This window comes from Lathamus discolor, chromosome Z (assembly GCF_037157495.1).
Source record: "Lathamus discolor isolate bLatDis1 chromosome Z, bLatDis1.hap1, whole genome shotgun sequence".
Classification (NCBI taxonomy): Eukaryota; Metazoa; Chordata; class Aves; order Psittaciformes; family Psittacidae; genus Lathamus; species Lathamus discolor.
This window is the reverse complement of record NC_088909.1, coordinates 15,683,443-15,705,330: the sequence shown is the minus strand read 5'-3', so window position 1 is coordinate 15,705,330 and position 21,888 is coordinate 15,683,443. Positions and strand designations below refer to the sequence as shown.

Sequence of the window (21,888 nt, the reverse complement as noted above, 5' to 3'; positions counted from 1 at the left end):
GGCCAGCTTTCTACTCGCCACGCCTTCCCCGAGCAAGCGCGACTTGCGTTGGTCACGGAGGGTGCTGGGGCGTGGCTCCAGCAATTTGAGGGCGGGGCGGAGCTCCGCTGCCGCCGCCGCTCGGAGAGGGGCCCTGCCGGAGCTCGGTGTTTGCGGGTCTGGCCGGCTCGGGACGGAGGGCTCCCGGCCGGGCCGCGTTTTGTCTCTTCCGGGGCGCCTTCTCCCGCGTGCGCTCGCTGTATGCGGTTGGAGGAGCGCGAGGTGCCCCGTGTCCGCCCGGCTGTATCGCCTCCCGCCCTGGGCTTTGGGTACGAGCGGATTTTCCTGCAGCGGCGGCCCTGGAGGGATGCCCTTGGGATGGGACCGTGGCAGCGGCGCGTCATGCGGCCTCTGCGTCAGCTGTCGCCTGGGGCGTGCAGACATCCGACATAGTGCTTGAAGGCTGAGGGTTTGTAAGCGTCCCTTTGGACGTAGAGATCAACCGTCATCATCCCGTAGCTCCTGTTCCTGCTTCCTGGGGTCCCAGCCAGGATACAGAGCTGCCGAGCTGCTCCGCTACTTGCAGGAAAGCGTTGAAATACAGTGACTTGATTAGCGAGCTCTCCAGGGACCACAAGTCCCTGCACTGCCATTTGTTTCGAGCTAAGCCATACTGGAGGCCGGAGTGGTGTTTTGTGTGCAGTAGGAGTTCTGTGCTGCCATTCTGCAGAAGCAGCCACGGGGAGCTGCCGTGCTCTGGGGGTGGTATGTGGTGTGGGCAGGATATCACTTGTGCACAAAGACTTCGTTGAAGGAAACTTGGGAAGTCGTGAAAACATGATTTATAGTCGTCTTGATTTCATTAAGTGTAATCACAGAAAAATGGTGTCTTCTAGAAAGTCTTAAGTTACTGTTTCTCTGGTGATGGCTCCCTGAATCAAGATGACAATATAATGTTTTTTTAAGAGCATTTGTGAGTTCAGCTTATTATAGCTGTCCGTAAGTAACTTACGCTGGTTTTGCCAATGTAAAAACCAGCAGCAACATGCCCACCAGTGCTGGTTGGGGTTCTGTCAGCCACATGGGAAGGCTGAGCACCTCGGGTGTTTTTTCTAGTTGTTGCTAAAGGGTATAGCAGATACTAGCATTAGAATATTAGACTGGATTGAAAAGTTGGAGTCTGGGAAGTACGTATTTTCTTCCTTACTTGCAGTTGGTAGAACTTTGAATTAAACACGCCCTGTGAAGTTAGTGTTACTCTGAAAAATGCAGTGCTGTGTGTGGCCTTTGGAGACTTCTTGTATCCTGACAGTATCAGAAAGCTGTAATTTGTACTAGGCTATTAATACTTCTGTGAGTTTGTTGATGTGCAGATCTCCTGCTGATCTCTTCTATCTTCTTTAGCTGTTCAGTTTACTTCTGAACAGATACAGGTATCTTAAAGCTGTGTTTTATTCAAGCTTTCATGATTCGTGACACTTAAAAGCTGAATTTACACCAGGAAGAAAAAATCAACAGTGATTATAATTCCTGTGCTGTTTGTAATGTAAAACTTCTTGGGTAGTTCAAAATGCTTTTATTTTCTCTGAAATTTCCCAGTTAGTTTTTACTCTTCCATACAATTCTCTTGACAGGAGACTAGGTAAGGTAAATGAGACAAGACAATATAACTGTCATTGTGCTACAACTATAAGTTGAGTAAACAGTTTCTTAGGCTTAGTGCATCTGTTACTAACACTTGATACCTTTTTCTGCCTCTGAAGCCTTAAAATTAACAGCTTAAGCAAAAGTATACATTTGGCTTGCTTCACAATGCAGAGATGATTGGAAGAAACATTCTTTGTCAGCTTAGAATGATATCTCAAGTATCTCTTTGAGGTGTAAGGGATGCATCTCTCTGAGTTTAGCGTCTTTGGTATCTGGCTCTCACAGCTGTACTTTGAGCATAATGTGGGAGCATCTGTTAGCAGCATCTGCTGACAGATAATTAGGATGGGTCACCTGTTTCTTAGTTTGACTGCATTTCCAGCCTTCTCTTGCATGTTTTCATCTACATAACCCCTTCTGCTGCTTTTTTTCCTATAAACAATTCCTCCCTCTTGAGGCAACATGCTACTTCAGAGAGTTAATGTTTAAGGCTGTTTAAAAATTCAGTCTTTACCTTTATTACTCTATGTATTTTTATAAATCTGTTTATTGTAGTAACTACCTTCCACGTTTGAAGTGTATTATCCTAACTTGCATTCAGTGGTGCAAGGATAGTATTTACATGCTTTATATGGACATCTGAGCAAAATCCAAAGGATCATCTCTACATGATTGCCCTGGGTTCAGCAGTAGTAGTCATTTTTCTCCTCCTTAGTAGCTGGTGCAGTGCTGTGGTTTTGACTTTTGGCCTGGGAACAATGCTGATGACACCAATGGTTTCAGTTGCTGCTCAGTAATGTTTACTTTGACCAAGGGCGTTTCTGAGTCTCATGCTCTGCCAGGGAGGAGGGGAAGCCGGGAGGAAGCAGAGACAGGACACCTGACCCAAACTAGCCAAAGGGGTATTCCATACCACAGCATGTCATGCCCACTATGTAAACTGGGGGCAGTTACTTGGAAGGGCTAGATCACTGCTCAGGTTGGGCTGGGTATCGGTCGGTGGGTGGTGATTGGCTGTATTCTCTTCCCTTGTTATTTCCCTTATTATTATTGGTGGTAGCAGCAGTGGTTTGTGTTGTACCTTAGTTACTGGACTGTTCTTATCTCAACCCGTGGCAGTTACATTCTTTTGATTCTTCTATCCATCCTCTGGGAGCAGGAGGAGGAAGTGGGGGAGAGAGCGAGTGGCTCCATGGTTCTGAGTTGCCAGCTGTCCTTAAACCACGACAATGATGTATAGTGTAGAAATACACATTTTGTCTGTCTCAATGTAATTAAAAGAAGATTCATTTTCACTTCTTAGAATTGTAGTATGAAATGAGTTCTGCCACCCTGAATATCTGAAGGGGGCCTATAAGGATGCTGGGGAGGGACTCTTCATTAGGGACTGTAGTGGTAGGACAAGGGGTAATGGGCTGAAACTTAAACAGGGGAAGTTTAGATTAGATACAAGGACGTTTTTTACTGCGAGGGTGGTGAGGCACTGGAATGGGTTGCCTAAGGAAGCTGTGAAAGCTCCATCCATGGCAGTGTTCAAGGCCAGGTTGGACAGAGCCTTGAGTGACATGGTTTAGTGTGATGTGTCCCTGCCCATTGCAGGGGCGTTGGAACTGGATGATCTTAAGGCCTTTTCCAACCCTAACTATTTTATGATTCAGTGATTCTATGAATATGCGAAGTTATATCTTGAGGTGCTAGAAATAGTTTGAACTTTGGTAGTCTATAAATTTGTCTTCCTCTGTTCTTTTTCTGCAACTGAAATGAGGGGGTTTACATACATGTAGGTATTTAGGAGTAGTAAAACTCACCCTGTTATCCTTTATGGCACTTCAGAAGACAGGCTTCTTATATCCAACAGAACTTAATTCCTTTTTTTAGCTTGTTGTTCCTCTTAGCACACTTTAGGGTAGCCTAAAAGAATGTTGCGCAAGCTCTGTGTTCTGTAGCATGGAGTTTTATTGATCTGTGCTGACTGTTCCCTGCTGTTTGCCTTCAGTATTAGTCCCTAAACTTTCTTGACTTTCAGCCCAGACATGCATCCAGGTAGATTCCATGGCTTCTGAAGTGAGTAATATGTAACACCAAAATGTTGCTATGAAGCAGTTTATGAGAAAAGTGAATCTTTGGATATTAGATGTAGAATATAAAATTAAACAAAACTCCCTCAGCCTTTTTGTCATGTGTATATATTAGGAGAGGATTCTTGTTCAGTCTTGAGTCATGTGGTTTCAATTTTTCCAGTTCCTAGTCCTTCATATTTAGTTCACAAGTATCTTTTCAGCCTCATGCTTTCCCACACTTTGTATTTGGTTTTCTAAAAAACTGAAAGAGGTGTATTCATCTGCTTTCCATGTTTTGAGGGGTACTTTAGTTCTTCAGATGTCTTTCCTCATATGATAATAAAGTGACAAAGTTGTTTCCTTTTATTTACTTTCAGGTTGAAAGTTATTTGTTAAGAACAGGGATGTTTTACTTAGAAATTTTGGGTTTATGGCAAAGGTATTGCACCATAGTAGTAATGGCTAATAGGCAAACTAAGCTATTTAAAAGTGTGGAGAATCCAGGACTGAAAGCTGAACTTATTTATTTTCTCATGGATATAGCAGTGTCATATCCTTGCTGTGTGTAAACAGACCTTGAGGTCTGTGAGTGATGGGGCGCCTCTTCCTATCGGCTTTGTCGTTCCCCATGGGTATGTCCTTGTGACAGCTGCCAAACAGGAACACCAGTGGGTAGTGTAGCCCAAGGGTGTTAATGTGAGCTGTGATGGTTGCACTGCGTAGTAGGACGCCTAGATACAGGAGCAGGTAGCTTGTCTTTTTGAAATGCTAAGACATAAACCTTGTTGGTTTTCCAGGATATGCTGTATTTCTTCTTGTTTCTAGGCATGGTTTAGGGCATTTTTTTGTTTAGTTTGAGATCCTGTGCACAGCAGCTGCTTTGAGGGTTGTTTGCAATCTGTTTGCTTGCCCTGTACTGTTAATCTTTGATATCACTTTTGCAAAACAATGATTCCTTCCAAGTGTAAGTGCTCCTTATTAAAAACAAACGAAATAACCATAACCACAGAAGTCTGCTGATGCTTTCCTTTTTTTTTTTTTTTTTTTGTTGTTTGTTTCTCACATTGCTGCACCCCATAACTGCTTCCAAAAAAGCATATTCTGAAATAACACGACAATCACTCTGTTAAGTAAACATTCCTTACTCTTCTCTCTATGGAACTGCAGTTATATTGCAGGGATGTTGTCCGGGAAGCTAGGGACCAGGTTAGGAAGGCTAAGGCCCAGTTAGAATTAAACCTAGCCAGGGATGTTAAGGATAACAGGAAGGGATTCTACAGGTACGACTGGAAAAAGGGAAATATAACCCCCATTTTCAAGAAGGGGAAAATGGTAGACCCGGGGAATTACGGACCAGTCAGTCTCACCTCTGTGCCTGGTAAAATCTTGGAGCAGATTCTCCTGGAAGGCATACTAAGGCACATGAAAAACAACAAGGTGCTTGGTCACAGCCAGCATGGCTTCACTAAGGGGAAATCCTGCCTGACCAATTTGGTGGCCTTCTATGATGGGGCTATGGAACTGAGGGACAAGGGTAAAGCAGTTGATGTCATCTACCTGGACTTGTGCAAAGCGTTTGACACTGTCCCACACGACATCCTTGTCTCTAAATTGGAGAGATATCAATTTGATGGATGGACCACTCGGTGGATAAAGAACTGGCTGGATGGCCGCACACAAAGAGTTGTGGTCAATGGCTCAATGTCCGGCTGGAGACCGGTAACGAGTGGTGTCCCTCAGGGATCGGCGTTGGGACCAGTCTTGTTTAACATCTTCATCGCTGACATGGACAGTGGGATTGAGTGCGCCCTCAGCAAGTTTGCCAATGACACCAAGCTGTGTGGTCCGGTTGATATGCTGGAGGGAAGGGATGCCATCCAGAGGGACCTTGACACGCTTGTGAGGTGGGCTGATGCCAACCTTATGAAGTTCAACCATGACAAGTGCAAGGTCCTACACCTGGGTCGGAGCAATCCCAGGCACAGCTACAGATTGGGCAAAGAAGAGATTCAGAGCGGCCCTGCAGAGAAGGACTTGGGGGTGCTGGTCGATGAGAAAATGAACATGAGCCGGCTTCAGTGTGCGCTCGCAGCCCAGAAAGCCAACCGTATCCTGGGCTGCATCAAAAGGAGCGTGACCAGCAGGTCGAAGGAGGTGATCCTGCCCCTCTACTCTTCTCTTGTGAGACCTCACCTGGAGCATTGTGTGCAGTTCTGGTGTCCTCAACATAAAAAGGACATGGAACTGTTGGAACAAGTCCAGGGGAGGGCCATGAGGATGATCAGGGGACTGGAGCACCTCCCATCTGAAGATAGGCTGAGGAAGTTGGGGCTGTTCAGCCTGGAGAAGAGAAGGCTGTGGGGAGACCTCATAGCAGCCTTCCAGTACCTGAAGGGGGCCTATAGGGATGCTGGGGAGGGACTCTTTGTCAGGGTCTGTAGTGACAGGACAAGGGGTAATGGGTTAAAACTGAAACAGGGGAAGTTTAGATTGGATATAAGGAGGAAATTCTTTCCTGTTAGGGTGGTGAGGCCCTGGAATGGGTTGCCCAGGGAGGTTGTGAGTGCTCCATCCCTGGCAGTGTTCAAGGCCAGGTTGGATGAAGCCTTGTGTGGGATGGCTTAGTGTGAGGTGTCCCTGCCCATGGCAGGGGGGTTGGAACTAGATGATCTTGAGGTCCTTTCCAACCCTAACTATTCTATGATTTTATATCAGGGAAGTAGGAGATAATTTCTCTTGGGGCTTTTGGATAATTATCTTTTGAGATAAACCACAATCTTCCTAGATGAAACATGGAGTCTAAATGGATTATTTGTTTTTAATTGTTTGTGGTCAGTTAGATTAGATGTACCTTTAGAAACCAAACAAAATACACCCCCCTAGAGCTATCGTATGTTTGTTTGCATTAATATGTTAGAGTATGTCTTGTCTTAGAGAACAGGATCTCTAGCAAGTCCAGCAATTAGTACAAATAGAGCACAACATATCCCAGCTGTGTTTTGGAGCATACTTAATCACTGCAATAGAAGTATAAAAAGAGGGTGAAAACAAGCAGACAAACAACAAAAAACACCCTGGTGGGTTTTTTTTTTTTTTGTTTTTGTTTTGGTTTTTTTTTTGGTGGGTTTTTTGGTTTGTTTTTTTTTTTGTGGGTTTTTTGGTTTGTTTTTTTTTTTTGTGGGTTTTTTTTGTTTGTTTTGTTTTTTGATTTGTTTTGTTGTGTTTTTTTTTTTACAAAGCTGTACTCATGAAAGACATCTCTTGGTACAGGACAAAGTAAGCAAGTATGTATGAGCTCATCTTAAAGCAAGTTCATATGGACAATTCAGGATGTAGCTTTTCAGTAAAGTCAGTACTGTGATTGAAAAACATGCTTAATTCAGTGTGTGTAAGTGATGTACAAGTGATGCATCTTATGGGAAGCAAATAAATGATATGTTATCATAATTTAGTTCAGATACTGCCAGTTGCTGATGCATAATGAAGGCCCTTTCTATTGTAAACTTAAGGAAAAAATGGATGAAGCAAAGCTTTAGAAGGATCTTGTGTAAGAAGAAATCTTGGCTAAAGATGTCCCCCTGTGGTTGCATATTTTTGCAATGACTGTTATGATGTCAGAGTATTTCTCTTGCCTTTCTTTCACCAATGTTGGGAGGATCTGACTGAGCTGCTGTATGGTGTATCATAAGGTGTTCATTCAATCAGGCAAAGCTGGACAAGGAAACATGACCTTTTTGCATCTCTCCAGAGTTTGTTAATGAAAGAGTGGGGAAGGAGAAATAGTAGATATCTCTTATCTGATACAATGACATTCTTTAAAAACACAAATACAGTATGAACATCTGTTGAATGTGCTTATTTCATTATTGTTGAACACTTTGTGTTATTCTAGATTTTAAAAGATTTTTCTGGTGTAACCTTATATTCTTCTGTATGTAATTTTACGTTTGTATCTATGTACCCTTATATTCTTACCTCCTTTAGTATAAATCATTGTGGATCTTGTTAGAAAAGTCATTCTTTCCCATATGATTATTCAAAGGATTTTGAAGCTTGAATAGGTAAGAAACTTTCAGTAGCATAAATAGAAATTATTCTAAAGCTTTAAACGTTCTAGATATTAAACAGAAAAGTATTTTTAGTGCTATAGCAGGAATATGCATTCGTTTTAATAGTAATCTGGTCGTGAATAAGAATATCTAAGAAGTGTCTCGTGCCTTGGAGCCTACCAAATTCTAGACTGTGCTTTTCTAGTTTGAATTCCACAGTGTTGTCTGTTACAGGTGCTTGGCTACAGGGTTTGTCTGTGGCTAAAAGAGTGGATGTCATCCTGAAGAGTCATCCTGAAATTTTTGAGGATTTTGTGACTAGTTACATCTCATTAAATAATCTTTCTTTTTATGAGTGCTCAGAGAAACTTACTTCCCACTAGAAACTAAATCTAACTACATGCTACTAGCATAAATGCTAGTAGTATGTGATGCCGAGTGCATACTCAGATTACCTGGAAATTATTTTCTAACTTTTGGATTTTATAGTTTAAACTTCTAAAAATAAGCTTGAAAAAAAGCTCTTGAGAGTTTAAACATTATCTAACTCAGTCAAGCTATGGTTAAGTAAATTTCATGTTATTAATTTGTTACTCATACAGTTTAAAAAATGTTGAAATGGGATTAGGTGATGTGGTCTTTTAAGAACCTTTATTATAGTGGCTTTTGTAGGAAGTTAAGTGAGGCTTTTTTAATGAACTACTAGAGTAATTTAAAAATGAGATGCACAGCTTGACAGGATTATCATTGTACTGAGCACAATACTGCCTAACTATATAATGAAAGATTATAATGAATATATGAAATTGTAATGAATATGGGTAATGAAAAGAGTGTAGGAATGTGAGTTATAATTTAATCCCTGGTAGAACTGAGTGGCAAAAAATGCATAGGTACTTCCCTTCAGGGTGAAGAAGATTATTCATGAAAGTTTTTCTGTTACTGCCTAAAGTTGTTTATCCCATTACGTCTAGACAAACTAATGAATGGTGTAAATGTAGTCGCATGTGGGAAGATCTGTGTGAGGAATAATTGTAACTGAATTGTAGGATAACTTATGGATTTACCTGTGCTCATCATGTGTTCTTCCAAGAAGGTACAAGAGGGATATTGGCTGAATAACTACCTGGTCTTTTGCATAGGCAAGTCAGTGAGCAATAGTGTCTGGCTTTAGTGAAAAGAAAAACCAAAAAGCAGTCTGGTGGCTTTTCCTAGTCTCTCAGTCTTTCACTGGAGTGAGTTTTGAGTTCCAGCACCAAAGGAGAAGAAAATTCAGGGGAGAATAGGACAAAAATAATCCTCTGTAGGTTGGAATAGATGAATGGACTGTTCTCAGATTAATTCTGAGAAGTCTGAAGCTGAGTTTAATGATGTTTCTTATGTCTTGTTTGTCTGTAACAGATTTCCTCAGGGAAAAAGAAAAGGGAGGGGAAAAAACCAACGCAGCTTTGAAGAACTATTTATATCGGTTTTGACAGTATTGTTACATGGTAAAGTAGTGAAGACTTGGTGATGTTCTAGTGTAGTTTTGCAGTCTGTGCTGTTGCTTAATTGATTTTTCACTTGGTTGCAGGTGACTGCACTAGGGATGATTGTAGAGAGAAGCTCTACTTGCAGTTTTACCAGCAGATGCAGAAAGAATGAGACCTTCTGACTGACATTGTTGCCATCAGCAAGGAGCAGAAGTAGGTTTCTATTAAGATTTTTTTCTGCTAATTCTATTACAGAAATGGTAATTACATGGGTAAGTGTAACCCAGTTCAGAAGTGTGACCCTACAAATATGTAGATATTATCTGAAGATCCTACCTATTTAATGTTTCTGGATCTCCTTAGTACTTACAGTTAGTCCTAAAATTTATAATGTATCTCCCAGGCTTTGGAGTATGGCAGCCACAAGGGACTGTTCAAGTTCTTTTTTTCTTTTTTTTTTCTTTTTTTTTTTTTTTAATAAAAAAGACTCAAGTCTGATCTTAATTCTTTTCTGCTTTAAAGACCATCTTGCAGCATTTGGTTATATTTTAGACTTTTTATATTTTCTAGACCTTTCGCTGTGCTTTTTGCAACTGGTTTTGCCTGTCTCACATTGGCCTTTTAGTCATCAGCGTGCGTAGTAAGCATGGGTAAAGCCCTTCCCAAATCTTTGTTTGCAAAGTCAAGCCATGATGATGATGATAATCTAGACATACTAAAAGTAGTTTCAGATACTATTGATGCCCAAGTAATCTTTGCGGGTTTTGGTGCATGTCAAATATCTTTCTAATGTGAAAGATTCACAGTTGCCAACAGAAGGAAAAATTGAAGTTGGCAATATAAAAAGGACTCTAAAGTGCACAGAACTTTTGGTCTGTTCTTTAGTTCTTAGTATTAGGAGAACACTCTAGGAAAAATGAATTATTAGGGTAACATTCTGTTAAACAGAAGACAAACTTCTGTCACAAGTGTTTAATCCTGGAAGAGCTAGTTTCCATTGTATTGCTGCTTATCTTCTGGAGGCGAGCTGGATCAACTTGAATACATAGATCTTAACCACTCAAATACACAGAATTCCTTTTTCTTGTTAAAGGACTATCTAGATAACTGGAAGTCTAAACTATAGCTCCTTTGACTTCCTTATTGCTGCTTTGGTATTTTAACTTTTGTTTTTCTTCCTCCCCATAGCAAAGTGTGTTGTACTAAACTTGTTACTGATATTGATTCCCGTATGTATTTAATTCATTTGAAACTTACAGGAAATATAGATGATCTGTTTTTCTTCACACACCTTCTAACAACAGAATCAACAAAATTATTTTAAGCTGAGACAGTTGCCTTTCTTTGTATTAAATTCTGGCACTGTAAATGCAATGTTTAATTCCCTTCCTCCTCACTGAACTCTGTATTTGACATAACCCCTTCTGATACTCAAATACGGTTGGAACTACCACACAGATTTTTCTGTTTCAGTTCATGGAGTGTTGCAGAAATATAGCAGTACAGTTGGAATTATCAGTTGGAAATTCTCTGACATAGTTTAGTGGTCTATTTAAATGTTTGGTCAGTAGTAGAGAGACTCAGGAGGAACTAGAGCTGCTGCAGCTGGGTTGATTAATGTGCCTGAAATGCAAATATCATGTGGGATAATCAGAGGAAGTTGTAAATTGTCTTCTAATTTTTTTAAGCAATTAAAAATAATCAAAGCTGACAAAACAATTTGTTTTCACTTGTTCAAGCCCAAGTGTGTTGCTTTAATATGTAAATGAAACACTATTAGAACTGTTTAAAAAATGTGTACTACAGGGTATGAAAAAGACATAGTTTTTCCTTGACTGTCTACTTTCCTGTTTGTAGTTTCAGGATCAGTGTTAGCAAGCTTTCTTGCTGGTGAAGCAAATGGAGTTTGTGACTTTCACCTCTTCATATTGCTGTCAGTAAGAAATGTGATCTTACAAGTCTAAAAGACTGAAATCAAGATATCTGTAAAATCCTTAAAGGATACTGTGTAGCATTTATCCTGAGAACATGTGGATCACTACTCTTAACTTTTGTGCCCTCTATCTTCAGTGTTTTTTCAAGAAACAGGCTACTAACAAAACTACACTAATGTCAGTGTAATAGTTCATACTGTTTCCAGTCAAGTATTTATCAGTATACAAGGATGTTGATATAGAATCAAACGCTAAATAGAAATTATTTCAATAATTAGAGTATGTCACTCAAATCTAGCACCAAAATGTGATGAGGCAAAAATCACTAACTGCATTTTTCTCTGTGTGGTTTAAAACAGAGATCACAGTTACTTCCTGATGTAACAAGTATATCTGATCAATGAGCACACCAATTTGTGGGGTTTTTTACACCTCATAACACTGGACTTGGTCCTTTTGCTTTTGGCACATATAAAATGGCAAGAGCACAGCAATAGGAAACGATGACAGACTTTTATTTGCATATAGCCAACTTTTTCTCCGGGGAAATATGCTAGGTTTATAGGCAATCAGTTACCAGAACCTGGTGTTATAGTGGAAATAATATACCTTTCCTAAGTTAGATCTCACACATGCACTCCAAGAAGCAAGTAATGATTTTGTATTCTAGAACCGCCCAATTTAGGATTTCCCTTGTGCCGTGTAATCATGTTTCATTCTTCTATCAAAAGAAAGTTGTGCTTGTTTGAGAGATGTCACTTAAAACAGTCCCCATTCAGAATTGCAGTTTAAATTTCTTTTAACCCACTAAAATTTTAAATGCTAATTCATTGTACTTCTGGGTAAAAGATTTGACCTAGTTAAAGTGAGACAGCTTTGAAATAGTTCACTGAATTTGTAATAATTCATATTGCATGGAGTGATTAAATATTTGTCCTGGATTACTGCTTAAATGACATGAAATGCAGGGAACAAATTGCCATATACAATAATTAATGATAGTTATATAGAAATTGCTTAATTAAAATTTCCATGTCTTGCGTTGATTCTATGTAAAAGAATCACAATTGTTTTTGAAGTTTTTATCTGCATTTGTTTCTGAACTTTTTATTGTAAATTCACAAATTTTGCATCTTGTATCAAGAACACAATAGTAAAAAGGCATCTTCTGCTGGAGGGAAAGTATGTGCCCTGTTCTCTAGTTAGGTAAAAGATATGCTGAAATTAAGCATTGCTTAATATATGCTGAATAATATGCTGAATCATTTTATTTCAGCTGTAGATGTTTGTGAAAATCTTTGTATAGAATTGGGAATCTTTTTCAGTTATAGCTTTAGCTTATGAATGGCCGGTAATGTTTTTACAGTGGGAAGGAGAAAATGCAGCTTTTCATTTATATTTCAAATTAAGTTTATGTACTGGTGCTAAATCAAAATTAACCTCTGCATCTACAGGAGGGCTATATCAATATTGAACTGAAGGTTTAAAAATTTCCCTCAGTTATATTGCACAGACTTAACAGCTATGTTTTTCTGCCTTCTTGTAAATGTGTGAAGTAGATGAAAACACAAGCTTGTTAAAGCCAGCTATTTCATCCTTGTGGTGCCTCATAGCATGCCTGTGGAGGATGCTCTGGCTCTTCTAGTTAAAGCTTTTGGGAATACATTTGCTGAGCATGAGCAACAGGAGTGTACCAGGGTTTCACACAAGGCAGATGATCTGGTAGATGACTGCCTAGCATGGGAGCTGAGAGATTACAGTGTGTCTCTGGGTATTAGACATATTTCTGTTAAGTGTGGGGAAATACTTGGATTGGGTGTAGTTGAGCTCAGTAAGTGGCAATGCGAAGAGCAGAAAAGACATTGAAGAATTAGTATTTTTTCCCCACTGAAATACAACTTCAAGCATCTTTTAAAGCTGATAAAAATAAGCTTGGGTACATTCCACATAAATAATCTGTAAATGAGTGCTAGGCACTAGAGATGAAAAGTTCATGTGTATAATGCCAGTGTGTGTATTAATGGGCATGTGCATCATGAAGTAGGATGCTAATATTCCTCACAGGACTAGACCTGTTACAAGGACATATATACAAGTCCTCTAACGGGCAGTTGCTCTCTCACAAGTTGTGGTTGCAAAATGAGTATTTCATCATCTGTTAATGCTTTTGAGTATTTAAGTAATACTGCACACATAAAAGAATTTAAGTTAGTGATATCCATCAGTCCGTTAAGTGGAATGCAACTCCTGGTTTAATATAATGGTGTATAAACTTTTTATCTAAAGTATAAAATCCAGAACATTTCTGAAAAAAGGAAACACACTTGCACCACAAACAGCCAGATTATGCACAGGTAAGGATCTCTACTGGTGCTACAAAGAAAAAGCAGTAGGTTGTAGTAATAGGGGACTCTACTTTGAAAGGGATGGAAGCACTTGTCTGTCGGCCTGACCCCATCTCGAGGGAGGTGTGCTGCCTACCGGGAGCATGGATCAGGGATGTTACAGAGAGGCTGCCTGCTCTAGTAAGTTCCACGGACTATTACCCGCTCCTGGTGATCCATGTGGGCGCTAGGGATATAGATAGTAGTAGACTGGGGACCATAAAGAAAGACTACAGAGCCCTGGGAGAGGTGGTTAGGGGCTCCGGTGCTCAGATAGTCTTTTCGTCAATTCTCCAGGACACAGGGGAGGACCAAAAAAAAAAAGCTAGGAGGATTGGCCAGGTCAATAGATGGTTAAAAGGGTGGTGTCATAGTCAGGGGTTTGGGTGTCTTGACCACGGGACTGAAGTTAGTAGGCCAGGTCTACTGGGGGCTGGTGGAGCTGCTCTGGTGAAGAAGGGGAAGAACAGTTTTGGTAGGAGGCTTGCCAGACTGGTCAAGGAGGCTTTAAACTAGATGTGTTGGGGGAGGGGGGCATCGTTCCATCCCAACACACCCAGTCAGTTGCTAACACCTATAATAAATGCTCGGAGCAATGTAGAGATATTCCAGCTGCTCCAGCCAACGAGCCGGCTTCAATTGGAGCTCGGCTCAGATGCCTCTATACAAACACCCGTAGCATGGGGAACAAACAAGAGGAATTAGAGATGTGTGCACATCTACGGGGGTATGATATAATAGGCATCACAGAAACATGGTGGGATGGCTCCTATGACTGGAGTGTTGGAATGGAAGGTTACAGGCTCTTTAGAAAAGACAGGCCCGGCAGGCGGGGAGGGGGAGTTGCCCTTTATGTTAGGGATAGGCTGGAGAGTATGGAACTCTGTCTGGGGGCAGGTGAGCAGTTTACAGAGAGTTTGTGGGTCAGGGTTAAAGGGAAAACAGCCGTGGGAGACATTACTGTGGGGATCTGTTACAGACCGCCTGATCAAGGAGAACCTGTGGATGAAGCACTCTGCAGACAGATAGGAAAAGCCTCAAGCTTGCAGGCCCTTGTTCTCATGGGGGACTTCAACCACCCTGACATCTGTTGGAACGATGGCACTGCACGGCAAAAGCAATCCAGGAGGTTCCTCGATTGTGTGGAAGACAACTTCCTTCTGCAAGTAATAGAGGAGCCGACAAGGAGAGGTGCCATGCTTGACCTTGTGCTCACCAACAGGGAAGGTCTTGTTGAGAATGTGGTGCTCCAGGGCAGCCTCGGATGCAGCGATCACGAGATGGTCGAATTTGAAATCCCCAGGACAGTGAGAAGAGCGTGCAGCAAGCTCACTGCCCTGGACTTCAAAAGAGCAGACTTTGGCCTCTTCAGGAGCCTGCTTACTAAGGTTCCATGGGATATAGCCCTGGAGGGCAGGGGGGCCCAAGACTCTTGGTTGATACTCAAGGATCACCTGCTACAAGCTCAGGAGTGCTGCATCCCAACTAGAAGGAAGTGCGGCAGGAGGGCCAGGAGACCTCCTTGGATGGATAAGGAGCTGCTGAGGAAAATTCAAATAAAAAAAGAGGCTTATAAAAAGTGGAAGCAAGGACAGGCGGCCTGGGTAGAGTACAGGGATTTTGTCAGGGAAGCTGGGGACCAGGTTAGGAAGGCTAAGGTCCAGTTAGAATTAAACATGGCTACGGATGTTAAGGATAACAGGAAGGGATTCTACAGGTATGTAGCAAACAAAAAACAGACTAGGGACAACATAGGCCCCCTGAGGAAGCTTTCGGGAGAACTGGCTACACAGGATTTGGAGAAGGCTGAGGTTCTGAATGACTTCTTTGCCTCGGTCTTCACTGGCAAAGGCTCTGACTGCACCACCCAGGTCTTAGAAAGCAGACGCAGGGACTGTGAGAATGAAGACCTTGGGCCCATTGTGGGAGAGGATCTGGTTCGAGACCATCTTAAAAATCTGAAGGTGCACAAGTCCATGGGACCTGATGAAATCCATCCGCGGGTCCTGAAGGAGCTGGCGAATGAAGTTGCTAAGCCACTGGCCATCGTATTTGAAAAATCATGGCAGTCAGGTGAAGTTCCTGATGACTGGAAAAAGGGAAATATAACCCCCATTTTCAAGAAGGGGAAAATGGTAGACCCGGGGAATTACGGACCAGTCAGTCTCACCTCTGTGCTTGGTAAAATCTTGGAGCACATTCTCCTGGAAGGCATGCTAAGGCACATGAAAAACGACAAGGTGCTTGGTGACAGCCAGCATGGCTTCACTAAGGGGAAATCCTGCCTGACCAATTTAGTGGCCTTCTATGATGGGGCTATGGAACTGAGGGACAAGGGTAAAGCAGTTGATGTCATCTACCTGGACTTGTGCAAAGCGTTTGACACTGTCCCACACGACATCCTTGTCTCTAAATTGGAGAGATATCAATTTGATGGATGGACCACTCGGTGGATAAAGAACTGGCTGGATGGCCGCACACAAAGAGTTGTGGTCAATGGCTCAATGTCCAGCTGGAGGCTGGTAACGAGTGGTGTCCCTCAGGGATCGGCGTTGGGACCAGTCTTGTTTAACATCTTCATCGCTGACATGGACAGTGGGATTGAGTGCGCCCTCAGCAAGTTTGCCGATGACACCAAGCTGTGTGGTCCGGTTGATACGCTGGAGGGAAGGGATGCCATCCAGAGGGACCTTGACACACTTGTGAGGTGGGCTGATGCCAACCTTATGAAGTTCAACCACGACAAGTGCAAGGTCCTACACCTGGGTCGGAGCAATCCCAGGCACAGCTACAGATTGGGCAAAGAAGAGATTCAGAGCGGCCCTGCAGAGAAGGACTTGGGGGTGCTGGTCGATGAGAAAATGAACATGAGCCGGCTTCAGTGTGCGCTCGCAGCCCAGAAAGCCAACCGTATCCTGGGCTGCATCAAAAGGAGCGTGACCAGCAGGTCGAAGGAGGTGATCCTGCCCCTCTACTCTTCTCTTGTGAGACCTCACCTGGAGTATTGTGTGCAGTTCTGGTGTCCTCAACATAAAAAGGACATGGAACTGTTGGAACAAGTCCAGGGGAGGGCCATGAGGATGATCAGGGGACTGGAGCACCTCCCATCTGAAGATAGGCTGAGGAAGTTGGGGCTGTTCAGCCTGGAGAAGAGAAGGCTGTGGGGAGACCTCATAGCAGCCTTCCAGTACCTGAAGGGGGCCTATAGGGATGCTGGGGAGGGACTCTTCGTCAGGGTCTGTAGTGACAGGACAAGGGGTAATGGGTTAAAACTGAAACAGGGGAAGTTTAGATTGGATATAAGGAGGAAATTCTTTCCTGTTAGGGTGGTGAGGCCCTGGAATGGGTTGCCCAGGGAGGTTGTGAGTGCTCCATCCCTGGCAGTTTTCAAGGCCAGGGCAGATGAAGCCTTGTGTGGGATGATTTAGTGTGAGGTGTCCCTGCCCATGGCAGGGGGGTTGGAACTAGATGATCTTGAGGTCCTTTCCAACCCTAACTATTCTATGATTGTAAAAGAAAAAAAAAAAAACCCAACCAAGAAAGAGCCCATAAACACACAACACACACATACACACAAAACCCTAACAACTAACCCAGCCACATATGTAACTTACAGACTTAGAATATCTGTGCAATTTTGAGCTACTCTGTGGAAAATTCTTGGATCCCCTTGGGATAAGGGGATAGTGAGATTCATGCAGGCTTCTACTTGTGCTCTTTATCTTTTGAAGAATGGCTTACTGCTTTTGTTCATTTAGACTAAGTCTTGTTGAACAAACTGATACTTCAACTGAAGTTGAAGTCAATGTGAGGATGCAAGGTCATGTATAAGCATTGCCACCCATACTTTAAGTAAACCTGCACCTCTGCTGCTGCCAAGCAGGATTGCTTTCTTAAGCCAGTCATCCCTTCCTCAGGTTAAACCTTCATTTGGGTGGTAGACCATCAGGAGCTCTTCTTACAATATTACTTCAGTTTTGTATTTCAAAGTAATTCGTTGTGTTTCCATGACTGACTTGATCACTTCCCACAGTACATTTACTTATAGAAGTAGAACAAAACCTAGCAGATACTACATGAACTATAATCAAGTAGGGGGTGGGATGTGGAAAAATCCAAACTTGCAAATATTTGGCAGTGATCAAATAATACTTGAAAGACTTAACTCAGCCATGCTATTTTCAGAGCAAACTTTATGTGAAAGAATAGGAAAGCAGGGGAGTGTACTATTCTTTATCTAAAAAAGAATTCATTCTAACATTATAAAAGTATAAGAATATAAAGCTCACCTTTCATGTTCTTAGTCTGAAATCAGATTCGACTACTATCCTTGAATCTGTTTGAAGTTGGTATGGGTTGAGGTGAGCACCTGGCTATTTTAGAAAGGCTTTTTTCCTCCCATTGTGAACTTTCCCCATTCTACAAAGCTTTCTTTTTTAGTTACCAAGTTGGTTGCATTTCTTTTGAGTTACTGAAGCTCATTGAAAACCAAAAGGACAGCAGAAACAGTGAGGGCGGTTCAGGCTTTAAACATCAATATTCTTGGATGCATAGGATTAGAGTGTGGTGTTTTATTATAAATTAAATACTGCTTTAATGATTGAAATAGGGAAGTCAGCAAAAAATATCATGACACTGCTTAATTGGATTATTTTCTTTTATTAAATGACAGTGTAAAAAGAAACCACATGTACACTCTTGACAGCTATTCATGTTAGTCCTGGGTCTGATTTCTTGGAATGAATACTAGGCACAAACTGTATCCAAACTAGTGACCTACATTATGGTCATGGATTAAGTCCTTGCTTAGAGGCAGACTCAGAGTACGTGTAATATGCTTGTCATGAAAAAATAGCTCAAAATCTGACTTTAACTTTCCATACAAATTGTAATTCGTCAGTTTGTGATTTAACTTGTGTGTGCAGCTAACATTAATATCCGGAAAAGTTTTACTTTATAGTGTGCTCATGCTAAGATTAGTGACACTGCAGGCCAGTATGCTCTGTTGTTAAATGTGGACAGGAAGCTTATACTTATAGCTCAGTGGTTGTACATCTTTTGAAGTAGGGCACTAGGAATGGTAAGGACTAAGGCATTTGTAGCTGTTGGTGTGTGGTCTCACTACTTTGTCCAGAGTTCCCATTTCTATACCTGCTTTCAGCTGGGTAACTGGCATTTTTCAAGCCTGGTGTTTTCAGACCCTCACAGTTGAGTGTCCTGTGCAAACAAAAGCAGATTTCACTGTTTTAAATCAGTTGCAATAAAGAAACAAAAATCATTTCCAAACAGGACTGTCAGATGCAAAGATAGTCTTCCACCTCTTCTTTCAGCACCTGCTAAAGGATTTGGACTTCTGAGATATTTTTTATATCAACCTGCAAAATGGCCACTGCTTGGAGGGACACCTGTTCTTTCACCAATGCCAGGTGAGAGTGACAAAGCTCTGTAGCTGCTTGCTTTAATAACTGTAATTTCTAGTTAAAACCTTCATGATGCGGACAACAATACATCTAGTCTAGCTGGAAACTTTATTTCATTTAAATAATGAAAACCATAGCTGGCTGTCTTTAAGCCAGACTCAGACTGAAGGATCCTGTTTCTCTATTGGAATAATTAAATATGAGTTTCTAAAATGTACAAGTCCAGTAGGTTTCTTTGGCTTTTTCATAATAAGGAGGGTACTTAGCACACAGATGCCTGTGTGGTTGTTACTGTTGTTATCAAACAAAATGAAATGTTATTCAGGGTAGAAAATAATGTAAATTATAATTGGGATATTTAGAACTTAAAATAGGTAGAAAAAATATTAGATACTGCTGTAGATGTAAAATAAAAATAATAATGCATACTTCCAGACTCAAATATTTTTTTTACATGGAGAGAGAAAGAGGGCCTGATTTCTAAGACAGCTGGAGAAGATGCAGACCTTGGGACGGAGATATCTTCTGTACCTTCTGGCCTGTAGGAGGGCTAACCAGCTCTTTTGTAGGTTTGCCTTTGGTTTTGTAGATGTAAGGCATGGAGAAAGGAAAGTGCGACACTGAAAACAACTTTCTCCACAAAGTTAAAAGAGGATTTGACCCATAGTGACTGGTATCTCTTACAGCTAATGATAATCTAGCTACAGAGCCTGTCAGAGCTGCTTGCTTGTTTTTGTTTTTTTTTTGGGGGCGGGGGTTCCTCCATTTTGGCACTGATGTGAGAACTTAGATGTTAGGTTACCTGTGAGGATACTAAACAATCAAAAGTGTATAGCAAATCATTAGGTTCGATTATAAATAAAATGAAATGTTGAGATGGCAATTAACCTTTCACTAACGGAAGAGTGGAACTGATTTTTAGATATAAGCAGATGTGGGGAGGGTCACCAGATAGAGAAACTACAACTATTTTGTAGTATTTGTTGTATTTTATTGCAGCTCTTCATGTTAACGCAGTACAGCACCAGTGGGGAACCTAAGAAGATGCTGCTGACACTGGCAATAGTGAAAGTCCTGCATTGCATTGCACCTTCTGTTGCGCTCCAGATTCTGTTGCAGTCCTATGAGAACTTCTGAAAAATTTGAGAAGGCTTTTCTATTAAAAGAAATGTTGATGAGTGTCAGTGCTGCACCTTTGTAATTTTAAATTAGATGCTGCTAAACAGTCACAAAATAAAGTTACCTGTTTTACGCAGTTGTCACCAATTTCACTTGTGGTTGAATCTACATCTGGCTATTCAAGTTAGAATGGGCAGGTCTGGTCAGACCTGACTTTTGATGCGTGTTGAATGGGAGGGATGGAATATCTCCAAATTCATGAAAGGTCATCGGTTATTTTTGCTTTTTTTTTTTTTTGCTGGAGACAGAAAAGTGAACAGATTAACTTTAGGCTCAACCAGAATTGTTGGTGTTACTTGTTCACCTAATAACTGACACCTTTGAACCAGTTTTATATTGAGCTAGTGAATATTGAATTTGCTTGAGATTGGTTTATGTTTTCAACTGTTTTCACTTTCATTATAACTTAAAGTTATAATAGTGGAAACATTAAGGAAAATCTTGAAATAATTGTTGTTTGAAAAGCAGTCAAGCAAATTAATGTGAAGAACCACTTTAATAGGTAGTTACATACAAACTGATCATTTAGGTTTAAAAGATACACTTAACCATTCTACTGAAATATCAATTATTCTTGGTTTTGATACATACAAAATAAATGGTAGTAAGTGTTTTTGCAGAGTGTCTATGAAGGTTGTTGTTGTTTATAGAGTGAACATGAATGCTAATCAAATACTGGATTTTTCCACATTCTGAAAGGCAATTACTTTCATAGGGAAGGTGGTTTAGATGTATATGAAGCACACATTAAATGACTGAAGGTAACTTCTGTGATGCATTAAATACATTGTAGGTGTTGCAGCCGTAATACTCACTGTACTTTTTCAGAAACGAGTAAAATTTTAAAATGGTTGTGGTGTCTTAAAAATGGAAAGTAGTTTTTATTTTAGATATTTCTGGTGTGTATGACAGCTGCTTTCATAACTGCAGCAGAAAGTTTCCATTGGTGGTGAATAATAAATTCTAATGTGTGTTTTATCAGTATGTCAGAGAAATTAAATCTTTTTGTTCTTTTTTCAAGACAGGCTAATGCTTTCACGGTGGATTGTGTGGTGGAGCACTTTGCTGTCTAGAGGGTTACACAGTGACTTCAGTATTATGTTTTTCTGACAGCACTTTTTTTGGCTTTATCATAACTCATTTGTCAGATGAGTTTTCATTGCTTAATTTGTTCATTTTATGAATTGAATCAATTAATAAATTCAGTTTTGCCAAGAAACAATACCAGCTATAGAATTAAATAGAGCAAATTTTCCCTGTAGTGAAAAATGTGGAATATAGTGCTCTGCTTCAGAACAAAATAGTGTCTTTCTGCAAGGCCTGCCAACTTATTTTACCTTGCAGCTTTTTCATTCATTCATTCATTCATTTATTCATTCATTCATTCATTCATTTTCATTAATGTGTTAGGTAAAACCATTAGGAGCTAGCTGTCCGCCCAAGAGTAAATAATAGAACTTGCTATTTTTCAAGACTCACTCTAATACCTGTTTTCTAAGTGATTTCTGTTGTAAATAATAGTCTAATGGCAGTACCTTCTCTGGATAGTTAACTAGTCCTCAAAATGATTGCAGCCTACCTTTGCATTTACTTGGCTGTTGATACTACAACCTCTGAGAGCTCGTTGCACTCATAAATTATCCTGCTGCTGTCCATGTGAGTTAGGAGATTGCATAGGCTTCCCCAGTGGAATCTGGAAGCTTGTTTCAGAGCCTGGAATTGAACTAATTCTCTTGAGCCCCACTGTAGGTCCTTAATCACAAA

The 21,888-nt window shown here is 41.0% G+C and overlaps 1 long non-coding RNA gene across 1 annotated transcript; it reads left to right on the top strand.

The window, feature by feature from the left end:
* The first annotated feature begins 101 nt into the window (after positions 1-101).
* Positions 102-20,207, top strand: LOC136004652 (uncharacterized). Its single transcript, XR_010608561.1, has 3 exons — positions 102-308; positions 18,856-18,951; positions 19,945-20,207. It is a non-coding gene; the product is annotated as an uncharacterized LOC136004652 (long non-coding RNA).
* Positions 20,208-21,888: the final 1,681 nt, after the last annotated feature.